The sequence below is a fragment of the Schistocerca cancellata genome, unplaced genomic scaffold (assembly GCF_023864275.1).
Source record: "Schistocerca cancellata isolate TAMUIC-IGC-003103 unplaced genomic scaffold, iqSchCanc2.1 HiC_scaffold_586, whole genome shotgun sequence".
NCBI classification, from domain to species: Eukaryota; Metazoa; Arthropoda; class Insecta; order Orthoptera; family Acrididae; genus Schistocerca; species Schistocerca cancellata.
Genome location: NW_026046598.1, coordinates 13,830 through 33,500, shown reverse-complemented (window position 1 = coordinate 33,500; position 19,671 = coordinate 13,830). Strand labels below are relative to the sequence as shown.

At 49.1% G+C, this 19,671-nt stretch overlaps 35 non-coding genes across 35 annotated transcripts; all 35 read right to left on the bottom strand.

Moving 5' to 3' along the window:
• Window positions 1-552: 552 nt before the first annotated feature.
• Window positions 553-634, bottom strand: Trnas-cga (transfer RNA serine (anticodon CGA)). The gene has a single exon. It is a non-coding gene; the product is annotated as a tRNA-Ser (tRNA).
• A 138-nt stretch (window positions 635-772) lies between these two features.
• Window positions 773-845, bottom strand: Trnak-uuu (transfer RNA lysine (anticodon UUU)). Its single transcript has one exon. It is a non-coding gene; the product is annotated as a tRNA-Lys (tRNA).
• A 539-nt stretch (window positions 846-1,384) lies between these two features.
• Trnaf-gaa (transfer RNA phenylalanine (anticodon GAA)) lies at window positions 1,385-1,457 on the bottom strand. The gene has a single exon. It is a non-coding gene; the product is annotated as a tRNA-Phe (tRNA).
• Window positions 1,458-2,016: 559 nt separating this feature from the next.
• Window positions 2,017-2,098, bottom strand: Trnas-uga (transfer RNA serine (anticodon UGA)). The gene has a single exon. It is a non-coding gene; the product is annotated as a tRNA-Ser (tRNA).
• Window positions 2,099-2,800: 702 nt separating this feature from the next.
• On the bottom strand, window positions 2,801-2,882 carry Trnas-cga (transfer RNA serine (anticodon CGA)). Its single transcript has one exon. It is a non-coding gene; the product is annotated as a tRNA-Ser (tRNA).
• A 138-nt stretch (window positions 2,883-3,020) lies between these two features.
• On the bottom strand, window positions 3,021-3,093 carry Trnak-uuu (transfer RNA lysine (anticodon UUU)). Its single transcript has one exon. It is a non-coding gene; the product is annotated as a tRNA-Lys (tRNA).
• A 539-nt stretch (window positions 3,094-3,632) lies between these two features.
• Trnaf-gaa (transfer RNA phenylalanine (anticodon GAA)) lies at window positions 3,633-3,705 on the bottom strand. The gene has a single exon. It is a non-coding gene; the product is annotated as a tRNA-Phe (tRNA).
• A 559-nt stretch (window positions 3,706-4,264) lies between these two features.
• On the bottom strand, window positions 4,265-4,346 carry Trnas-uga (transfer RNA serine (anticodon UGA)). The gene has a single exon. It is a non-coding gene; the product is annotated as a tRNA-Ser (tRNA).
• A 703-nt stretch (window positions 4,347-5,049) lies between these two features.
• Trnas-cga (transfer RNA serine (anticodon CGA)) lies at window positions 5,050-5,131 on the bottom strand. Its single transcript has one exon. It is a non-coding gene; the product is annotated as a tRNA-Ser (tRNA).
• A 138-nt stretch (window positions 5,132-5,269) lies between these two features.
• On the bottom strand, window positions 5,270-5,342 carry Trnak-uuu (transfer RNA lysine (anticodon UUU)). Its single transcript has one exon. It is a non-coding gene; the product is annotated as a tRNA-Lys (tRNA).
• A 539-nt stretch (window positions 5,343-5,881) lies between these two features.
• Window positions 5,882-5,954, bottom strand: Trnaf-gaa (transfer RNA phenylalanine (anticodon GAA)). The gene has a single exon. It is a non-coding gene; the product is annotated as a tRNA-Phe (tRNA).
• A 559-nt stretch (window positions 5,955-6,513) lies between these two features.
• On the bottom strand, window positions 6,514-6,595 carry Trnas-uga (transfer RNA serine (anticodon UGA)). The gene has a single exon. It is a non-coding gene; the product is annotated as a tRNA-Ser (tRNA).
• A 703-nt stretch (window positions 6,596-7,298) lies between these two features.
• Window positions 7,299-7,380, bottom strand: Trnas-cga (transfer RNA serine (anticodon CGA)). The gene has a single exon. It is a non-coding gene; the product is annotated as a tRNA-Ser (tRNA).
• Window positions 7,381-7,518: 138 nt separating this feature from the next.
• On the bottom strand, window positions 7,519-7,591 carry Trnak-uuu (transfer RNA lysine (anticodon UUU)). Its single transcript has one exon. It is a non-coding gene; the product is annotated as a tRNA-Lys (tRNA).
• A 539-nt stretch (window positions 7,592-8,130) lies between these two features.
• Window positions 8,131-8,203, bottom strand: Trnaf-gaa (transfer RNA phenylalanine (anticodon GAA)). The gene has a single exon. It is a non-coding gene; the product is annotated as a tRNA-Phe (tRNA).
• Window positions 8,204-8,762: 559 nt separating this feature from the next.
• On the bottom strand, window positions 8,763-8,844 carry Trnas-uga (transfer RNA serine (anticodon UGA)). The gene has a single exon. It is a non-coding gene; the product is annotated as a tRNA-Ser (tRNA).
• Window positions 8,845-9,547: 703 nt separating this feature from the next.
• On the bottom strand, window positions 9,548-9,629 carry Trnas-cga (transfer RNA serine (anticodon CGA)). Its single transcript has one exon. It is a non-coding gene; the product is annotated as a tRNA-Ser (tRNA).
• A 138-nt stretch (window positions 9,630-9,767) lies between these two features.
• On the bottom strand, window positions 9,768-9,840 carry Trnak-uuu (transfer RNA lysine (anticodon UUU)). The gene has a single exon. It is a non-coding gene; the product is annotated as a tRNA-Lys (tRNA).
• A 539-nt stretch (window positions 9,841-10,379) lies between these two features.
• Window positions 10,380-10,452, bottom strand: Trnaf-gaa (transfer RNA phenylalanine (anticodon GAA)). Its single transcript has one exon. It is a non-coding gene; the product is annotated as a tRNA-Phe (tRNA).
• A 559-nt stretch (window positions 10,453-11,011) lies between these two features.
• Trnas-uga (transfer RNA serine (anticodon UGA)) lies at window positions 11,012-11,093 on the bottom strand. The gene has a single exon. It is a non-coding gene; the product is annotated as a tRNA-Ser (tRNA).
• A 703-nt stretch (window positions 11,094-11,796) lies between these two features.
• Trnas-cga (transfer RNA serine (anticodon CGA)) lies at window positions 11,797-11,878 on the bottom strand. The gene has a single exon. It is a non-coding gene; the product is annotated as a tRNA-Ser (tRNA).
• A 138-nt stretch (window positions 11,879-12,016) lies between these two features.
• Window positions 12,017-12,089, bottom strand: Trnak-uuu (transfer RNA lysine (anticodon UUU)). Its single transcript has one exon. It is a non-coding gene; the product is annotated as a tRNA-Lys (tRNA).
• A 539-nt stretch (window positions 12,090-12,628) lies between these two features.
• Window positions 12,629-12,701, bottom strand: Trnaf-gaa (transfer RNA phenylalanine (anticodon GAA)). The gene has a single exon. It is a non-coding gene; the product is annotated as a tRNA-Phe (tRNA).
• A 559-nt stretch (window positions 12,702-13,260) lies between these two features.
• Trnas-uga (transfer RNA serine (anticodon UGA)) lies at window positions 13,261-13,342 on the bottom strand. Its single transcript has one exon. It is a non-coding gene; the product is annotated as a tRNA-Ser (tRNA).
• A 702-nt stretch (window positions 13,343-14,044) lies between these two features.
• Trnas-cga (transfer RNA serine (anticodon CGA)) lies at window positions 14,045-14,126 on the bottom strand. The gene has a single exon. It is a non-coding gene; the product is annotated as a tRNA-Ser (tRNA).
• Window positions 14,127-14,264: 138 nt separating this feature from the next.
• Trnak-uuu (transfer RNA lysine (anticodon UUU)) lies at window positions 14,265-14,337 on the bottom strand. Its single transcript has one exon. It is a non-coding gene; the product is annotated as a tRNA-Lys (tRNA).
• Window positions 14,338-14,876: 539 nt separating this feature from the next.
• Window positions 14,877-14,949, bottom strand: Trnaf-gaa (transfer RNA phenylalanine (anticodon GAA)). Its single transcript has one exon. It is a non-coding gene; the product is annotated as a tRNA-Phe (tRNA).
• Window positions 14,950-15,508: 559 nt separating this feature from the next.
• Window positions 15,509-15,590, bottom strand: Trnas-uga (transfer RNA serine (anticodon UGA)). The gene has a single exon. It is a non-coding gene; the product is annotated as a tRNA-Ser (tRNA).
• A 704-nt stretch (window positions 15,591-16,294) lies between these two features.
• On the bottom strand, window positions 16,295-16,376 carry Trnas-cga (transfer RNA serine (anticodon CGA)). The gene has a single exon. It is a non-coding gene; the product is annotated as a tRNA-Ser (tRNA).
• Window positions 16,377-16,514: 138 nt separating this feature from the next.
• Window positions 16,515-16,587, bottom strand: Trnak-uuu (transfer RNA lysine (anticodon UUU)). The gene has a single exon. It is a non-coding gene; the product is annotated as a tRNA-Lys (tRNA).
• Window positions 16,588-17,126: 539 nt separating this feature from the next.
• Trnaf-gaa (transfer RNA phenylalanine (anticodon GAA)) lies at window positions 17,127-17,199 on the bottom strand. The gene has a single exon. It is a non-coding gene; the product is annotated as a tRNA-Phe (tRNA).
• Window positions 17,200-17,758: 559 nt separating this feature from the next.
• On the bottom strand, window positions 17,759-17,840 carry Trnas-cga (transfer RNA serine (anticodon CGA)). Its single transcript has one exon. It is a non-coding gene; the product is annotated as a tRNA-Ser (tRNA).
• Window positions 17,841-18,542: 702 nt separating this feature from the next.
• Trnas-cga (transfer RNA serine (anticodon CGA)) lies at window positions 18,543-18,624 on the bottom strand. The gene has a single exon. It is a non-coding gene; the product is annotated as a tRNA-Ser (tRNA).
• Window positions 18,625-18,762: 138 nt separating this feature from the next.
• On the bottom strand, window positions 18,763-18,835 carry Trnak-uuu (transfer RNA lysine (anticodon UUU)). The gene has a single exon. It is a non-coding gene; the product is annotated as a tRNA-Lys (tRNA).
• Window positions 18,836-19,374: 539 nt separating this feature from the next.
• Window positions 19,375-19,447, bottom strand: Trnaf-gaa (transfer RNA phenylalanine (anticodon GAA)). The gene has a single exon. It is a non-coding gene; the product is annotated as a tRNA-Phe (tRNA).
• Between the last annotated feature and the right edge of the window lie 224 nt (window positions 19,448-19,671).

Sequence of the window (19,671 nt, the reverse complement as noted above, 5' to 3'; positions counted from 1 at the left end):
GGACCCTTTGGTTGAAAACCTAACGCTCTACCGACTCAGCTATGCGGGCCCACGCACGAGCATTATCGTACAGCTGCGTGGTGTGCGAGTGTTTCGCATGTCGTAATTACTGACTTATGGCTCCAATGGCGACTTCACCGACTTCCCACTGACGCACCGCTGACGCTAGTTTTCTGTCGTCTTAAAACGATGGACATACCTCCAAGCAGCTGCGAGATCTTAAGAAAAGAAAAAAAAAAACGCTGCACCACTGCTTTTGCCGCACTCGAATGATTGAAATTGCGATTCTTAAAAAGAAAATGAAATGTCCGCTCTGTCCAACACTTTCGAGCACATCTGTGTACTCACCATCTCAGCGACGGCTTTCTGCAGTCCCAGCGTCAGTGCGAGGTGAACCGAAAGGCACAGTAAGTAGCTGTCGTCGCGAAAACTCAGTATTCTTAAAACGTAAATTTTCGTCTTGTTGAGAATGGCATCACTGGTTGCACCCGCATTCGCCCACGCATGTCACATGTGTGCGAAAACGTTTGCTCCTCTTTACGCAAAATCGCACGCAGCCGGTAGGATTCGAACCTACGCTCCCAGAGGGAATCTGATTTCGAGTCAGACGCCTTAACCACTCGGCCACGACTGCCGTTAGCGCGGTGTTCTCTCGACACATGCAACTGCTACCGTTTAAAACACTGTGGTGTCAGAAAACGGCGTAGCTGCATTATTTTCCGTAGCGTTTCCACCGCTACCAGACGAATCGCTACCAAAGTATTAAAATTTCCGCCCGGACAGGGACTTGAACCCTGGACCCTTAGGTTAAAAGCCTAATGCTCTACCGACTGAGCTATCCGGGCTCACACAAGGCTGCAAAACCTCCCACGATGCACAACTATACATTGACTCATGTCCTTTACTGTTGTGCAATCGCTGCATGGGGCCGTTACTAATAAAACGTCGCCTAAATGCTGTCTACAAACTTATCGCGCTAAGCCCGTAACACACTATCGAAGACTGCTGACACACGATGCAACAACAAATTGTACCAGTTGTTACGTCTCATACGTTGGAGCAGAGAATTTACGTGTTTTGTCGACACTCACTGGGCAATTGGAAAATTCACAAGCATTTCGAATGCAATGTTTCCCACGCTTTCGCTCATTTCACGGTTCCGTTGAAGACGTTCTTCACCACCTGACACAGAAAAAGGAATGCAGTCGGTAGGATATTTTTAATTCTTTTGCTTCTAAGGGTGTTAGTTGTCTAGTAAGTTCCTCTTATGGCATGCAATTGACAACCAGAACAGCTACAGGAGAGAGTCATTTTTGTTGTCAGCGGTAGTTGCATTATCACACACGCAGAGTAATTCCATTGGCGTCGCATCAAAACGAGTACCTGCCGAAACCCGGGATCGAACCAGGGACCTTTAGATCTTCAGTCTAACGCTCTCCCAACTGAGCTATTTCGGCTGACGTCGAAGGTTGCCATTTGCATGTCTTCGTTCACTTCTGCCTCGTTGCCAATTTCACAGTCACCTTCGTCTGATAAGACACAGGGACGCTGAAGGGCGAGCAGCCGATGCAGTGAAGTTCCACACACATTTCTTCAGCTTCCGTCATCGTAACAAGCAAACATGTCGACTCGATAACCCGTGCTATATCGATGCCAGGGGCAACTCGTGTGCAGAGAACGAGACACAAGAAGGAGTGAGCCTCTCCACCATAGGAGAGGCAGTATCTAGCAGATACACACGGTAAAACATTCGACTTGCGTTAGCTCATAAATTGCTACACGTCATCGTCTGCAAGCTAAAATGGACACATCTGCACTGCCCAGTGAGGCGACACTTGTACTAACACCTGGTGGACGGCTGTGAGACTAGGAGATGAGCTGCGGCTTCTGGGGGCGACTGTAACGCTGCGCCCTCGATCAAATAACACTGCACATTGCTGGTGACCCACGTGTTTAGTAGTGACGCAACTGCTAGGATGCAGCTCAACGTCCGCCTTTTGAGAGCGAGAAAATTTTCGCAGTCGGCAGGACTCGAACCTACGCTCCCAGAGGGAATCTGATTTCAAGTCAGACGCCTTAACCACTCGGCCACGACTGCCGGTGGCGGAAGCGACTCCCGACAAGTGAAGCCGCCATCTTTAGAAGCAATCTGATGGCAGAAAGCGGCGTGGCCTCACTCTTTGCTGTAGGGTTTCCATTAGCCGTTACGAAAGTGTACTAATTTTCGCCCAGACAGGGACTTGAGCCCAGGACCCTTTGGTTGAAAACCTAACGCTCTACCGACTCAGCTATGCGGGCCCACGCACGAGCATTATCGTACAGCTGCGTGGTGTGCGAGTGTTTCGCATGTCGTAATTACTGACTTATGGCTCCAATGGCGACTTCACCGACTTCCCACTGACGCACCGCTGACGCTAGTTTTCTGTCGTCTTAAAACGATGGACATACCTCCAAGCAGCTGCGAGATCTTAAGAAAAGAAAAAAAAAACGCTGCACCACTGCTTTTGCCGCACTCGAATGATTGAAATTGCGATTCTTAAAAAGAAAATGAAATGTCCGCTCTGTCCAACACTTTCGAGCACATCTGTGTACTCACCATCTCAGCGACGGCTTTCTGCAGTCCCAGCGTCAGTGCGAGGTGAACCGAAAGGCACAGTAAGTAGCTGTCGTCGCGAAAACTCAGTATTCTTAAAACGTAAATTTTCGTCTTGTTGAGAATGGCATCACTGGTTGCACCCGCATTCGCCCACGCATGTCACATGTGTGCGAAAACGTTTGCTCCTCTTTACGCAAAATCGCACGCAGCCGGTAGGATTCGAACCTACGCTCCCAGAGGGAATCTGATTTCGAGTCAGACGCCTTAACCACTCGGCCACGACTGCCGTTAGCGCGGTGTTCTCTCGACACATGCAACTGCTACCGTTTAAAACACTGTGGTGTCAGAAAACGGCGTAGCTGCATTATTTTCCGTAGCGTTTCCACCGCTACCAGACGAATCGCTACCAAAGTATTAAAATTTCCGCCCGGACAGGGACTTGAACCCTGGACCCTTAGGTTAAAAGCCTAATGCTCTACCGACTGAGCTATCCGGGCTCACACAAGGCTGCAAAACCTCCCACGATGCACAACTATACATTGACTCATGTCCTTTACTGTTGTGCAATCGCTGCATGGGGCCGTTACTAATAAAACGTCGCCTAAATGCTGTCTACAAACTTATCGCGCTAAGCCCGTAACACACTATCGAAGACTGCTGACACACGATGCAACAACAAATTGTACCAGTTGTTACGTCTCATACGTTGGAGCAGAGAATTTACGTGTTTTGTCGACACTCACTGGGCAATTGGAAAATTCACAAGCATTTCGAATGCAATGTTTCCCACGCTTTCGCTCATTTCACGGTTCCGTTGAAGACGTTCTTCACCACCTGACACAGAAAAAGGAATGCAGTCGGTAGGATATTTTTAATTCTTTTGCTTCTAAGGGTGTTAGTTGTCTAGTAAGTTCCTCTTATGGCATGCAATTGACAACCAGAACAGCTACAGGAGAGAGTCATTTTTGTTGTCAGCGGTAGTTGCATTATCACACACGCAGAGTAATTCCATTGGCGTCGCATCAAAACGAGTACCTGCCGAAACCCGGGATCGAACCAGGGACCTTTAGATCTTCAGTCTAACGCTCTCCCAACTGAGCTATTTCGGCTGACGTCGAAGGTTGCCATTTGCATGTCTTCGTTCACTTCTGCCTCGTTGCCAATTTCACAGTCACCTTCGTCTGATAAGACACAGGGACGCTGAAAGGCGAGCAGCCGATGCAGTGAAGTTCCACACACATTTCTTCAGCTTCCGTCATCGTAACAAGCAAACATGTCGACTCGATAACCCGTGCTATATCGATGCCAGGGGCAACTCGTGTGCAGAGAACGAGACACAAGAAGGAGTGAGCCTCTCCACCATATGAGAGGCAGTATCTAGCAGATACACACGGTAAAACATTCGACTTGCGTTAGCTCATAAATTGCTACACGTCATCGTCTGCAAGCTAAAATGGACACATCTGCACTGCCCAGTGAGGCGACACTTGTACTAACACCTGGTGGACGGCTGTGAGACTAGGAGATGAGCTGCGGCTTCTGGGGGCGACTGTAACGCTGCGCCCTCGATCAAATAACACTGCACATTGCTGGTGACCCACGTGTTTAGTAGTGACGCAACTGCTAGGATGCAGCTCAACGTCCGCCTTTTGAGAGCGAGAAAATTTTCGCAGTCGGCAGGACTCGAACCTACGCTCCCAGAGGGAATCTGGTTTCAAGTCAGACGCCTTAACCACTCGGCCACGACTGCCGGTGGCGGAAGCGACTCCCGACAAGTGAAGCCGCCATCTTTAGAAGCAATCTGATGGCAGAAAACGGCGTGGCCTCACTCTTTGCTGTAGGGTTTCCATTAGCCGTTACGAAAGTGTACTAATTTTCGCCCAGACAGGGACTTGAGCCCAGGACCCTTTGGTTGAAAACCTAACGCTCTACCGACTCAGCTATGCGGGCCCACGCACGAGCATTATCGTACAGCTGCGTGGTGTGCGAGTGTTTCGCATGTCGTAATTACTGACTTATGGCTCCAATGGCGACTTCACCGACTTCCCACTGACGCACCGCTGACGCTAGTTTTCTGTCGTCTTAAAACGATGGACATACCTCCAAGCAGCTGCGAGATCTTAAGAAAAGAAAAAAAAAAACGCTGCACCACTGCTTTTGCCGCACTCGAATGATTGAAATTGCGATTCTTAAAAAGAAAATGAAATGTCCGCTCTGTCCAACACTTTCGAGCACATCTGTGTACTCACCATCTCAGCGACGGCTTTCTGCAGTCCCAGCGTCAGTGCGAGGTGAACCGAAAGGCACAGTAAGTAGCTGTCGTCGCGAAAACTCAGTATTCTTAAAACGTAAATTTTCGTCTTGTTGAGAATGGCATCACTGGTTGCACCCGCATTCGCCCACGCATGTCACATGTGTGCGAAAACGTTTGCTCCTCTTTACGCAAAATCGCACGCAGCCGGTAGGATTCGAACCTACGCTCCCAGAGGGAATCTGATTTCGAGTCAGACGCCTTAACCACTCGGCCACGACTGCCGTTAGCGCGGTGTTCTCTCGACACATGCAACTGCTACCGTTTAAAACACTGTGGTGTCAGAAAACGGCGTAGCTGCATTATTTTCCGTAGCGTTTCCACCGCTACCAGACGAATCGCTACCAAAGTATTAAAATTTCCGCCCGGACAGGGACTTGAACCCTGGACCCTTAGGTTAAAAGCCTAATGCTCTACCGACTGAGCTATCCGGGCTCACACAAGGCTGCAAAACCTCCCACGATGCACAACTATACATTGACTCATGTCCTTTACTGTTGTGCAATCGCTGCATGGGGCCGTTACTAATAAAACGTCGCCTAAATGCTGTCTACAAACTTATCGCGCTAAGCCCGTAACACACTATCGAAGACTGCTGACACACGATGCAACAACAAATTGTACCAGTTGTTACGTCTCATACGTTGGAGCAGAGAATTTACGTGTTTTGTCGACACTCACTGGGCAATTGGAAAATTCACAAGCATTTCGAATGCAATGTTTCCCACGCTTTCGCTCATTTCACGGTTCCGTTGAAGACGTTCTTCACCACCTGACACAGAAAAAGGAATGCAGTCGGTAGGATATTTTTAATTCTTTTGCTTCTAAGGGTGTTAGTTGTCTAGTAAGTTCCTCTTATGGCATGCAATTGACAACCAGAACAGCTACAGGAGAGAGTCATTTTTGTTGTCAGCGGTAGTTGCATTATCACACACGCAGAGTAATTCCATTGGCGTCGCATCAAAACGAGTACCTGCCGAAACCCGGGATCGAACCAGGGACCTTTAGATCTTCAGTCTAACGCTCTCCCAACTGAGCTATTTCGGCTGACGTCGAAGGTTGCCATTTGCATGTCTTCGTTCACTTCTGCCTCGTTGCCAATTTCACAGTCACCTTCGTCTGATAAGACACAGGGACGCTGAAAGGCGAGCAGCCGATGCAGTGAAGTTCCACACACATTTCTTCAGCTTCCGTCATCGTAACAAGCAAACATGTCGACTCGATAACCCGTGCTATATCGATGCCAGGGGCAACTCGTGTGCAGAGAACGAGACACAAGAAGGAGTGAGCCTCTCCACCATATGAGAGGCAGTATCTAGCAGATACACACGGTAAAACATTCGACTTGCGTTAGCTCATAAATTGCTACACGTCATCGTCTGCAAGCTAAAATGGACACATCTGCACTGCCCAGTGAGGCGACACTTGTACTAACACCTGGTGGACGGCTGTGAGACTAGGAGATGAGCTGCGGCTTCTGGGGGCGACTGTAACGCTGCGCCCTCGATCAAATAACACTGCACATTGCTGGTGACCCACGTGTTTAGTAGTGACGCAACTGCTAGGATGCAGCTCAACGTCCGCCTTTTGAGAGCGAGAAAATTTTCGCAGTCGGCAGGACTCGAACCTACGCTCCCAGAGGGAATCTGGTTTCAAGTCAGACGCCTTAACCACTCGGCCACGACTGCCGGTGGCGGAAGCGACTCCCGACAAGTGAAGCCGCCATCTTTAGAAGCAATCTGATGGCAGAAAACGGCGTGGCCTCACTCTTTGCTGTAGGGTTTCCATTAGCCGTTACGAAAGTGTACTAATTTTCGCCCAGACAGGGACTTGAGCCCAGGACCCTTTGGTTGAAAACCTAACGCTCTACCGACTCAGCTATGCGGGCCCACGCACGAGCATTATCGTACAGCTGCGTGGTGTGCGAGTGTTTCGCATGTCGTAATTACTGACTTATGGCTCCAATGGCGACTTCACCGACTTCCCACTGACGCACCGCTGACGCTAGTTTTCTGTCGTCTTAAAACGATGGACATACCTCCAAGCAGCTGCGAGATCTTAAGAAAAGAAAAAAAAAAACGCTGCACCACTGCTTTTGCCGCACTCGAATGATTGAAATTGCGATTCTTAAAAAGAAAATGAAATGTCCGCTCTGTCCAACACTTTCGAGCACATCTGTGTACTCACCATCTCAGCGACGGCTTTCTGCAGTCCCAGCGTCAGTGCGAGGTGAACCGAAAGGCACAGTAAGTAGCTGTCGTCGCGAAAACTCAGTATTCTTAAAACGTAAATTTTCGTCTTGTTGAGAATGGCATCACTGGTTGCACCCGCATTCGCCCACGCATGTCACATGTGTGCGAAAACGTTTGCTCCTCTTTACGCAAAATCGCACGCAGCCGGTAGGATTCGAACCTACGCTCCCAGAAGGAATCTGATTTCGAGTCAGACGCCTTAACCACTCGGCCACGACTGCCGTTAGCGCGGTGTTCTCTCGACACATGCAACTGCTACCGTTTAAAACACTGTGGTGTCAGAAAACGGCGTAGCTGCATTATTTTCCGTAGCGTTTCCACCGCTACCAGACGAATCGCTACCAAAGTATTAAAATTTCCGCCCGGACAGGGACTTGAACCCTGGACCCTTAGGTTAAAAGCCTAATGCTCTACCGACTGAGCTATCCGGGCTCACACAAGGCTGCAAAACCTCCCACGATGCACAACTATACATTGACTCATGTCCTTTACTGTTGTGCAATCGCTGCATGGGGCCGTTACTAATAAAACGTCGCCTAAATGCTGTCTACAAACTTATCGCGCTAAGCCCGTAACACACTATCGAAGACTGCTGACACACGATGCAACAACAAATTGTACCAGTTGTTACGTCTCATACGTTGGAGCAGAGAATTTACGTGTTTTGTCGACACTCACTGGGCAATTGGAAAATTCACAAGCATTTCGAATGCAATGTTTCCCACGCTTTCGCTCATTTCACGGTTCCGTTGAAGACGTTCTTCACCACCTGACACAGAAAAAGGAATGCAGTCGGTAGGATATTTTTAATTCTTTTGCTTCTAAGGGTGTTAGTTGTCTAGTAAGTTCCTCTTATGGCATGCAATTGACAACCAGAACAGCTACAGGAGAGAGTCATTTTTGTTGTCAGCGGTAGTTGCATTATCACACACGCAGAGTAATTCCATTGGCGTCGCATCAAAACGAGTACCTGCCGAAACCCGGGATCGAACCAGGGACCTTTAGATCTTCAGTCTAACGCTCTCCCAACTGAGCTATTTCGGCTGACGTCGAAGGTTGCCATTTGCATGTCTTCGTTCACTTCTGCCTCGTTGCCAATTTCACAGTCACCTTCGTCTGATAAGACACAGGGACGCTGAAGGGCGAGCAGCCGATGCAGTGAAGTTCCACACACATTTCTTCAGCTTCCGTCATCGTAACAAGCAAACATGTCGACTCGATAACCCGTGCTATATCGATGCCAGGGGCAACTCGTGTGCAGAGAACGAGACACAAGAAGGAGTGAGCCTCTCCACCATATGAGAGGCAGTATCTAGCAGATACACACGGTAAAACATTCGACTTGCGTTAGCTCATAAATTGCTACACGTCATCGTCTGCAAGCTAAAATGGACACATCTGCACTGCCCAGTGAGGCGACACTTGTACTAACACCTGGTGGACGGCTGTGAGACTAGGAGATGAGCTGCGGCTTCTGGGGGCGACTGTAACGCTGCGCCCTCGATCAAATAACACTGCACATTGCTGGTGACCCACGTGTTTAGTAGTGACGCAACTGCTAGGATGCAGCTCAACGTCCGCCTTTTGAGAGCGAGAAAATTTTCGCAGTCGGCAGGACTCGAACCTACGCTCCCAGAGGGAATCTGATTTCAAGTCAGACGCCTTAACCACTCGGCCACGACTGCCGGTGGCGGAAGCGACTCCCGACAAGTGAAGCCGCCATCTTTAGAAGCAATCTGATGGCAGAAAACGGCGTGGCCTCACTCTTTGCTGTAGGGTTTCCATTAGCCGTTACGAAAGTGTACTAATTTTCGCCCAGACAGGGACTTGAGCCCAGGACCCTTTGGTTGAAAACCTAACGCTCTACCGACTCAGCTATGCGGGCCCACGCACGAGCATTATCGTACAGCTGCGTGGTGTGCGAGTGTTTCGCATGTCGTAATTACTGACTTATGGCTCCAATGGCGACTTCACCGACTTCCCACTGACGCACCGCTGACGCTAGTTTTCTGTCGTCTTAAAACGATGGACATACCTCCAAGCAGCTGCGAGATCTTAAGAAAAGAAAAAAAAAAACGCTGCACCACTGCTTTTGCCGCACTCGAATGATTGAAATTGCGATTCTTAAAAAGAAAATGAAATGTCCGCTCTGTCCAACACTTTCGAGCACATCTGTGTACTCACCATCTCAGCGACGGCTTTCTGCAGTCCCAGCGTCAGTGCGAGGTGAACCGAAAGGCACAGTAAGTAGCTGTCGTCGCGAAAACTCAGTATTCTTAAAACGTAAATTTTCGTCTTGTTGAGAATGGCATCACTGGTTGCACCCGCATTCGCCCACGCATGTCACATGTGTGCGAAAACGTTTGCTCCTCTTTACGCAAAATCGCACGCAGCCGGTAGGATTCGAACCTACGCTCCCAGAAGGAATCTGATTTCGAGTCAGACGCCTTAACCACTCGGCCACGACTGCCGTTAGCGCGGTGTTCTCTCGACACATGCAACTGCTACCGTTTAAAACACTGTGGTGTCAGAAAACGGCGTAGCTGCATTATTTTCCGTAGCGTTTCCACCGCTACCAGACGAATCGCTACCAAAGTATTAAAATTTCCGCCCGGACAGGGACTTGAACCCTGGACCCTTAGGTTAAAAGCCTAATGCTCTACCGACTGAGCTATCCGGGCTCACACAAGGCTGCAAAACCTCCCACGATGCACAACTATACATTGACTCATGTCCTTTACTGTTGTGCAATCGCTGCATGGGGCCGTTACTAATAAAACGTCGCCTAAATGCTGTCTACAAACTTATCGCGCTAAGCCCGTAACACACTATCGAAGACTGCTGACACACGATGCAACAACAAATTGTACCAGTTGTTACGTCTCATACGTTGGAGCAGAGAATTTACGTGTTTTGTCGACACTCACTGGGCAATTGGAAAATTCACAAGCATTTCGAATGCAATGTTTCCCACGCTTTCGCTCATTTCACGGTTCCGTTGAAGACGTTCTTCACCACCTGACACAGAAAAAGGAATGCAGTCGGTAGGATATTTTTAATTCTTTTGCTTCTAAGGGTGTTAGTTGTCTAGTAAGTTCCTCTTATGGCATGCAATTGACAACCAGAACAGCTACAGGAGAGAGTCATTTTTGTTGTCAGCGGTAGTTGCATTATCACACACGCAGAGTAATTCCATTGGCGTCGCATCAAAACGAGTACCTGCCGAAACCCGGGATCGAACCAGGGACCTTTAGATCTTCAGTCTAACGCTCTCCCAACTGAGCTATTTCGGCTGACGTCGAAGGTTGCCATTTGCATGTCTTCGTTCACTTCTGCCTCGTTGCCAATTTCACAGTCACCTTCGTCTGATAAGACACAGGGACGCTGAAGGGCGAGCAGCCGATGCAGTGAAGTTCCACACACATTTCTTCAGCTTCCGTCATCGTAACAAGCAAACATGTCGACTCGATAACCCGTGCTATATCGATGCCAGGGGCAACTCGTGTGCAGAGAACGAGACACAAGAAGGAGTGAGCCTCTCCACCATATGAGAGGCAGTATCTAGCAGATACACACGGTAAAACATTCGACTTGCGTTAGCTCATAAATTGCTACACGTCATCGTCTGCAAGCTAAAATGGACACATCTGCACTGCCCAGTGAGGCGACACTTGTACTAACACCTGGTGGACGGCTGTGAGACTAGGAGATGAGCTGCGGCTTCTGGGGGCGACTGTAACGCTGCGCCCTCGATCAAATAACACTGCACATTGCTGGTGACCCACGTGTTTAGTAGTGACGCAACTGCTAGGATGCAGCTCAACGTCCGCCTTTTGAGAGCGAGAAAATTTTCGCAGTCGGCAGGACTCGAACCTACGCTCCCAGAGGGAATCTGATTTCAAGTCAGACGCCTTAACCACTCGGCCACGACTGCCGGTGGCGGAAGCGACTCCCGACAAGTGAAGCCGCCATCTTTAGAAGCAATCTGATGGCAGAAAACGGCGTGGCCTCACTCTTTGCTGTAGGGTTTCCATTAGCCGTTACGAAAGTGTACTAATTTTCGCCCAGACAGGGACTTGAGCCCAGGACCCTTTGGTTGAAAACCTAACGCTCTACCGACTCAGCTATGCGGGCCCACGCACGAGCATTATCGTACAGCTGCGTGGTGTGCGAGTGTTTCGCATGTCGTAATTACTGACTTATGGCTCCAATGGCGACTTCACCGACTTCCCACTGACGCACCGCTGACGCTAGTTTTCTGTCGTCTTAAAACGATGGACATACCTCCAAGCAGCTGCGAGATCTTAAGAAAAGAAAAAAAAAAACGCTGCACCACTGCTTTTGCCGCACTCGAATGATTGAAATTGCGATTCTTAAAAAGAAAATGAAATGTCCGCTCTGTCCAACACTTTCGAGCACATCTGTGTACTCACCATCTCAGCGACGGCTTTCTGCAGTCCCAGCGTCAGTGCGAGGTGAACCGAAAGGCACAGTAAGTAGCTGTCGTCGCGAAAACTCAGTATTCTTAAAACGTAAATTTTCGTCTTGTTGAGAATGGCATCACTGGTTGCACCCGCATTCGCCCACGCATGTCACATGTGTGCGAAAACGTTTGCTCCTCTTTACGCAAAATCGCACGCAGCCGGTAGGATTCGAACCTACGCTCCCAGAAGGAATCTGATTTCGAGTCAGACGCCTTAACCACTCGGCCACGACTGCCGTTAGCGCGGTGTTCTCTCGACACATGCAACTGCTACCGTTTAAAACACTGTGGTGTCAGAAAACGGCGTAGCTGCATTATTTTCCGTAGCGTTTCCACCGCTACCAGACGAATCGCTACCAAAGTATTAAAATTTCCGCCCGGACAGGGACTTGAACCCTGGACCCTTAGGTTAAAAGCCTAATGCTCTACCGACTGAGCTATCCGGGCTCACACAAGGCTGCAAAACCTCCCACGATGCACAACTATACATTGACTCATGTCCTTTACTGTTGTGCAATCGCTGCATGGGGCCGTTACTAATAAAACGTCGCCTAAATGCTGTCTACAAACTTATCGCGCTAAGCCCGTAACACACTATCGAAGACTGCTGACACACGATGCAACAACAAATTGTACCAGTTGTTACGTCTCATACGTTGGAGCAGAGAATTTACGTGTTTTGTCGACACTCACTGGGCAATTGGAAAATTCACAAGCATTTCGAATGCAATGTTTCCCACGCTTTCGCTCATTTCACGGTTCCGTTGAAGACGTTCTTCACCACCTGACACAGAAAAAGGAATGCAGTCGGTAGGATATTTTTAATTCTTTTGCTTCTAAGGGTGTTAGTTGTCTAGTAAGTTCCTCTTATGGCATGCAATTGACAACCAGAACAGCTACAGGAGAGAGTCATTTTTGTTGTCAGCGGTAGTTGCATTATCACACACGCAGAGTAATTCCATTGGCGTCGCATCAAAACGAGTACCTGCCGAAACCCGGGATCGAACCAGGGACCTTTAGATCTTCAGTCTAACGCTCTCCCAACTGAGCTATTTCGGCTGACGTCGAAGGTTGCCATTTGCATGTCTTCGTTCACTTCTGCCTCGTTGCCAATTTCACAGTCACCTTCGTCTGATAAGACACAGGGACGCTGAAGGGCGAGCAGCCGATGCAGTGAAGTTCCACACACATTTCTTCAGCTTCCGTCATCGTAACAAGCAAACATGTCGACTCGATAACCCGTGCTATATCGATGCCAGGGGCAACTCGTGTGCAGAGAACGAGACACAAGAAGGAGTGAGCCTCTCCACCATATGAGAGGCAGTATCTAGCAGATACACACGGTAAAACATTCGACTTGCGTTAGCTCATAAATTGCTACACGTCATCGTCTGCAAGCTAAAATGGACACATCTGCACTGCCCAGTGAGGCGACACTTGTACTAACACCTGGTGGACGGCTGTGAGACTAGGAGATGAGCTGCGGCTTCTGGGGGCGACTGTAACGCTGCGCCCTCGATCAAATAACACTGCACATTGCTGGTGACCCACGTGTTTAGTAGTGACGCAACTGCTAGGATGCAGCTCAACGTCCGCCTTTTGAGAGCGAGAAAATTTTCGCAGTCGGCAGGACTCGAACCTACGCTCCCAGAGGGAATCTGATTTCAAGTCAGACGCCTTAACCACTCGGCCACGACTGCCGGTGGCGGAAGCGACTCCCGACAAGTGAAGCCGCCATCTTTAGAAGCAATCTGATGGCAGAAAACGGCGTGGCCTCACTCTTTGCTGTAGGGTTTCCATTAGCCGTTACGAAAGTGTACTAATTTTCGCCCAGACAGGGACTTGAGCCCAGGACCCTTTGGTTGAAAACCTAACGCTCTACCGACTCAGCTATGCGGGCCCACGCACGAGCATTATCGTACAGCTGCGTGGTGTGCGAGTGTTTCGCATGTCGTAATTACTGACTTATGGCTCCAATGGCGACTTCACCGACTTCCCACTGACGCACCGCTGACGCTAGTTTTCTGTCGTCTTAAAACGATGGACATACCTCCAAGCAGCTGCGAGATCTTAAGAAAAGAAAAAAAAAACGCTGCACCACTGCTTTTGCCGCACTCGAATGATTGAAATTGCGATTCTTAAAAAGAAAATGAAATGTCCGCTCTGTCCAACACTTTCGAGCACATCTGTGTACTCACCATCTCAGCGACGGCTTTCTGCAGTCCCAGCGTCAGTGCGAGGTGAACCGAAAGGCACAGTAAGTAGCTGTCGTCGCGAAAACTCAGTATTCTTAAAACGTAAATTTTCGTCTTGTTGAGAATGGCATCACTGGTTGCACCCGCATTCGCCCACGCATGTCACATGTGTGCGAAAACGTTTGCTCCTCTTTACGCAAAATCGCACGCAGCCGGTAGGATTCGAACCTACGCTCCCAGAGGGAATCTGATTTCGAGTCAGACGCCTTAACCACTCGGCCACGACTGCCGTTAGCGCGGTGTTCTCTCGACACATGCAACTGCTACCGTTTAAAACACTGCGGTGTCAGAAAACGGCGTAGCTGCATTATTTTCCGTAGCGTTTCCACCGCTACCAGACGAATCGCTACCAAAGTATTAAAATTTCCGCCCGGACAGGGACTTGAACCCTGGACCCTTAGGTTAAAAGCCTAATGCTCTACCGACTGAGCTATCCGGGCTCACACAAGGCTGCAAAACCTCCCACGATGCACAACTATACATTGACTCATGTCCTTTACTGTTGTGCAATCGCTGCATGGGGCCGTTACTAATAAAACGTCGCCTAAATGCTGTCTACAAACTTATCGCGCTAAGCCCGTAACACACTATCGAAGACTGCTGACACACGATGCAACAACAAATTGTACCAGTTGTTACGTCTCATACGTTGGAGCAGAGAATTTACGTGTTTTGTCGACACTCACTGGGCAATTGGAAAATTCACAAGCATTTCGAATGCAATGTTTCCCACGCTTTCGCTCATTTCACGGTTCCGTTGAAGACGTTCTTCACCACCTGACACAGAAAAAGGAATGCAGTCGGTAGGATATTTTTAATTCTTTTGCTTCTAAGGGTGTTAGTTGTCTAGTAAGTTCCTCTTATGGCATGCAATTGACAACCAGAACAGCTACAGGAGAGAGTCATTTTTGTTGTCAGCGGTAGTTGCATTATCACACACGCAGAGTAATTCCATTGGCGTCGCATCAAAACGAGTACCTGCCGAAACCCGGGATCGAACCAGGGACCTTTAGATCTTCAGTCTAACGCTCTCCCAACTGAGCTATTTCGGCTGACGTCGAAGGTTGCCATTTGCATGTCTTCGTTCACTTCTGCCTCGTTGCCAATTTCACAGTCACCTTCGTCTGATAAGACACAGGGACGCTGAAGGGCGAGCAGCCGATGCAGTGAAGTTCCACACACATTTCTTCAGCTTCCGTCATCGTAACAAGCAAACATGTCGACTCGATAACCCGTGCTATATCGATGCCAGGGGCAACTCGTGTGCAGAGAACGAGACACAAGAAGGAGTGAGCCTCTCCACCATATGAGAGGCAGTATCTAGCAGATACACACGGTAAAACATTCGACTTGCGTTAGCTCATAAATTGCTACACGTCATCGTCTGCAAGCTAAAATGGACACATCTGCACTGCCCAGTGAGGCGACACTTGTACTAACACCTGGTGGACGGCTGTGAGACTAGGAGATGAGCTGCGGCTTCTGGGGGCGACTGTAACGCTGCGCCCTCGATCAAATAACACTGCACATTGCTGGTGACCCACGTGTTTAGTAGTGACGCAACTGCTAGGATGCAGCTCAACGTCCGCCTTTTGAGAGCGAGAAAATTTTCGCAGTCGGCAGGACTCGAACCTACGCTCCCAGAGGGAATCTGATTTCAAGTCAGACGCCTTAACCACTCGGCCACGACTGCCGGTGGCGGAAGCGACTCCCGACAAGTGAAGCCGCCATCTTTAGAAGCAATCTGATGGCAGAAAACGGCGTGGCCTCACTCTTTGCTGTAGGGTTTCCATTAGCCGTTACGAAAGTGTACTAATTTTCGCCCAGACAGGGACTTGAGCCCAGGACCCTTTGGTTGAAAACCTAACGCTCTACCGACTCAGCTATGCGGGCCCACGCACGAGCATTATCGTACAGCTGCGTGGTGTGCGAGTGTTTCGCATGTCGTAATTACTGACTTATGGCTCCAATGGCGACTTCACCGACTTCCCACTGACGCACCGCTGACGCTAGTTTTCTGTCGTCTTAAAACGATGGACATACCTCCAAGCAGCTGCGAGATCTTAAGAAAAGAAAAAAAAAAAACGCTGCACCACTGCTTTTGCCGCACTCGAATGATTGAAATTGCGATTCTTAAAAAGAAAATGAAATGTCCGCTCTGTCCAACACTTTCGAGCACATCTGTGTACTCACCATCTCAGCGACGGCTTTCTGCAGTCCCAGCGTCAGTGCGAGGTGAACCGAAAGGCACAGTAAGTAGCTGTCGTCGCGAAAACTCAGTATTCTTAAAACGTAAATTTTCGTCTTGTTGAGAATGGCATCACTGGTTGCACCCGCATTCGCCCACGCATGTCACATGTGTGCGAAAACGTTTGCTCCTCTTTACGCAAAATCGCACGCAGCCGGTAGGATTCGAACCTACGCTCCCAGAGGGAATCTGATTTCGAGTCAGACGCCTTAACCACTCGGCCACGACTGCCGTTAGCGCGGTGTTCTCTCGACACATGCAACTGCTACCGTTTAAAACACTGTGGTGTCAGAAAACGGCGTAGCTGCATTATTTTCCGTAGCGTTTCCACCGCTACCAGACGAATCGCTACCAAAGTATTAAAATTTCCGCCCGGACAGGGACTTGAACCCTGGACCCTTAGGTTAAAAGCCTAATGCTCTACCGACTGAGCTATCCGGGCTCACACAAGGCTGCAAAACCTCCCACGATGCACAACTATACATTGACTCATGTCCTTTACTGTTGTGCAATCGCTGCATGGGGCCGTTACTAATAAAACGTCGCCTAAATGCTGTCTACAAACTTATCGCGCTAAGCCCGTAACACACTATCGAAGACTGCTGACACACGATGCAACAACAAATTGTACCAGTTGTTACGTCTCATACGTTGGAGCAGAGAATTTACGTGTTTTGTCGACACTCACTGGGCAATTGGAAAATTCACAAGCATTTCGAATGCAATGTTTCCCACGCTTTCGCTCATTTCACGGTTCCGTTGAAGACGTTCTTCACCACCTGACACAGAAAAAGGAATGCAGTCGGTAGGATATTTTTAATTCTTTTGCTTCTAAGGGTGTTAGTTGTCTAGTAAGTTCCTCTTATGGCATGCAATTGACAACCAGAACAGCTACAGGAGAGAGTCATTTTTGTTGTCAGCGGTAGTTGCATTATCACACACGCAGAGTAATTCCATTGGCGTCGCATCAAAACGAGTACCTGCCGAAACCCGGGATCGAACCAGGGACCTTTAGATCTTCAGTCTAACGCTCTCCCAACTGAGCTATTTCGGCTGACGTCGAAGGTTGCCATTTGCATGTCTTCGTTCACTTCTGCCTCGTTGCCAATTTCACAGTCACCTTCGTCTGATAAGACACAGGGACGCTGAAGGGCGAGCAGCCGATGCAGTGAAGTTCCACACACATTTCTTCAGCTTCCGTCATCGTAACAAGCAAACATGTCGACTCGATAACCCGTGCTATATCGATGCCAGGGGCAACTCGTGTGCAGAGAACGAGACACAAGAAGGAGTGAGCCTCTCCACCATATGAGAGGCAGTATCTAGCAGATACACACGGTAAAACATTCGACTTGCGTTAGCTCATAAATTGCTACACGTCATCGTCTGCAAGCTAAAATGGACACATCTGCACTGCCCAGTGAGGCGACACTTGTACTAACACCTGGTGGACGGCTGTGAGACTAGGAGATGAGCTGCGGCTTCTGGGGGCGACTGTAACGCTGCGCCCTCGATCAAATAACACTGCACATTGCTGGTGACCCACGTGTTTAGTAGTGACGCAACTGCTAGGATGCAGCTCAACGTCCGCCTTTTGAGAGCGAGAAAATTTTCGCAGTCGGCAGGACTCGAACCTACGCTCCCAGAGGGAATCTGATTTCGAGTCAGACGCCTTAACCACTCGGCCACGACTGCCGGTGGCGGAAGCGACTCCCGACAAGTGAAGCCGCCATCTTTAGAAGCAATCTGATGGCAGAAAACGGCGTGGCCTCACTCTTTGCTGTAGGGTTTCCATTAGCCGTTACGAAAGTGTACTAATTTTCGCCCAGACAGGGACTTGAGCCCAGGACCCTTTGGTTGAAAACCTAACGCTCTACCGACTCAGCTATGCGGGCCCACGCACGAGCATTATCGTACAGCTGCGTGGTGTGCGAGTGTTTCGCATGTCGTAATTACTGACTTATGGCTCCAATGGCGACTTCACCGACTTCCCACTGACGCACCGCTGACGCTAGTTTTCTGTCGTCTTAAAACGATGGACATACCTCCAAGCAGCTGCGAGATCTTAAGAAAAGAAAAAAAAAACGCTGCACCACTGCTTTTGCCGCACTCGAATGATTGAAATTGCGATTCTTAAAAAGAAAATGAAATGTCCGCTCTGTCCAACACTTTCGAGCACATCTGTGTACTCACCATCTCAGCGACGGCTTTCTGCAGTCCCAGCGTCAGTGCGAGGTGAACCGAAAGGCACAGTAAGTAGCTGTCGTCGCGAAAACTCAGTATTCTTAAAACGTAAATTTTCGTCTTGTTGAGAATGGCATCACTGGTTGCACCCGCATTCGCCCACGCATGTCACATGTGTGCGAAAACGTTTGCTCCTCTTTACGCAAAATCGCACGCAGCCGGTAGGATTCGAACCTACGCTCCCAGAGGGAATCTGATTTCGAGTCAGACGCCTTAACCACTCGGCCACGACTGCCGTTAGCGCGGTGTTCTCTCGACACATGCAACTGCTACCGTTTAAAACACTGTGGTGTCAGAAAACGGCGTAGCTGCATTATTTTCCGTAGCGTTTCCACCGCTACCAGACGAATCGCTACCAAAGTATTAAAATTTCCGCCCGGACAGGGACTTGAACCCTGGACCCTTAGGTTAAAAGCCTAATGCTCTACCGACTGAGCTATCCGGGCTCACACAAGGCTGCAAAACCTCCCACGATGCACAACTATACATTGACTCATGTCCTTTACTGTTGTGCAATCGCTGCATGGGGCCGTTACTAATAAAACGTCGCCTAAATGCTGTCTACAAACTTATCGCGCTAAGCCCGTAACACACTATCGAAGACTGCTGACACACGATGCAACAACAAATTGTACCAGTTGTTACGTCTCATACGTTGGAGCAGAGAATTTACGTGTTTTGTCGACACTCACTGGGCAATTGGAAAATTCACAAGCATTTCGAATGCAATGTTTCCCACGCTTTCGCTCATTTCACGGTTCCGTTGAAGACGTTCTTCACCACCTGACACAGAAAAAGGAATGCAGTCGGTAGGATATTTTTAATTCTTTTGCTTCTAAGGGTGTTAGTTGTCTAGTAAGTTCCTCTTATGGCATGCAATTGACAACCAGAACAGCTACAGGAGAGAGTCATTTTTGTTGTCAGCGGTAGTTGCATTATCACACACGCAGAGTAATTCCATTGGCGTCGCATCAAAACGAGTACCTGCCGAAACCCGGGATCGAACCAGGGACCTTTAGATCTTCAGTCTAACGCTCTCCCAACTGAGCTATTTCGGCTGACGTCGAAGGTTGCCATTTGCATGTCTTCGTTCACTTCTGCCTCGTTGCCAATTTCACAGTCACCTTCGTCTGATAAGACACAGGGACGCTGAAGGGCGAGCAGCCGATGCAGTGAAGTTCCACACACATTTCTTCAGCTTCCGTCATCGTAACAAGCAAACATGTCGACTCGATAACCCGTGCTATATCGATGCCAGGGGCAACTCGTGTGCAGAGAACGA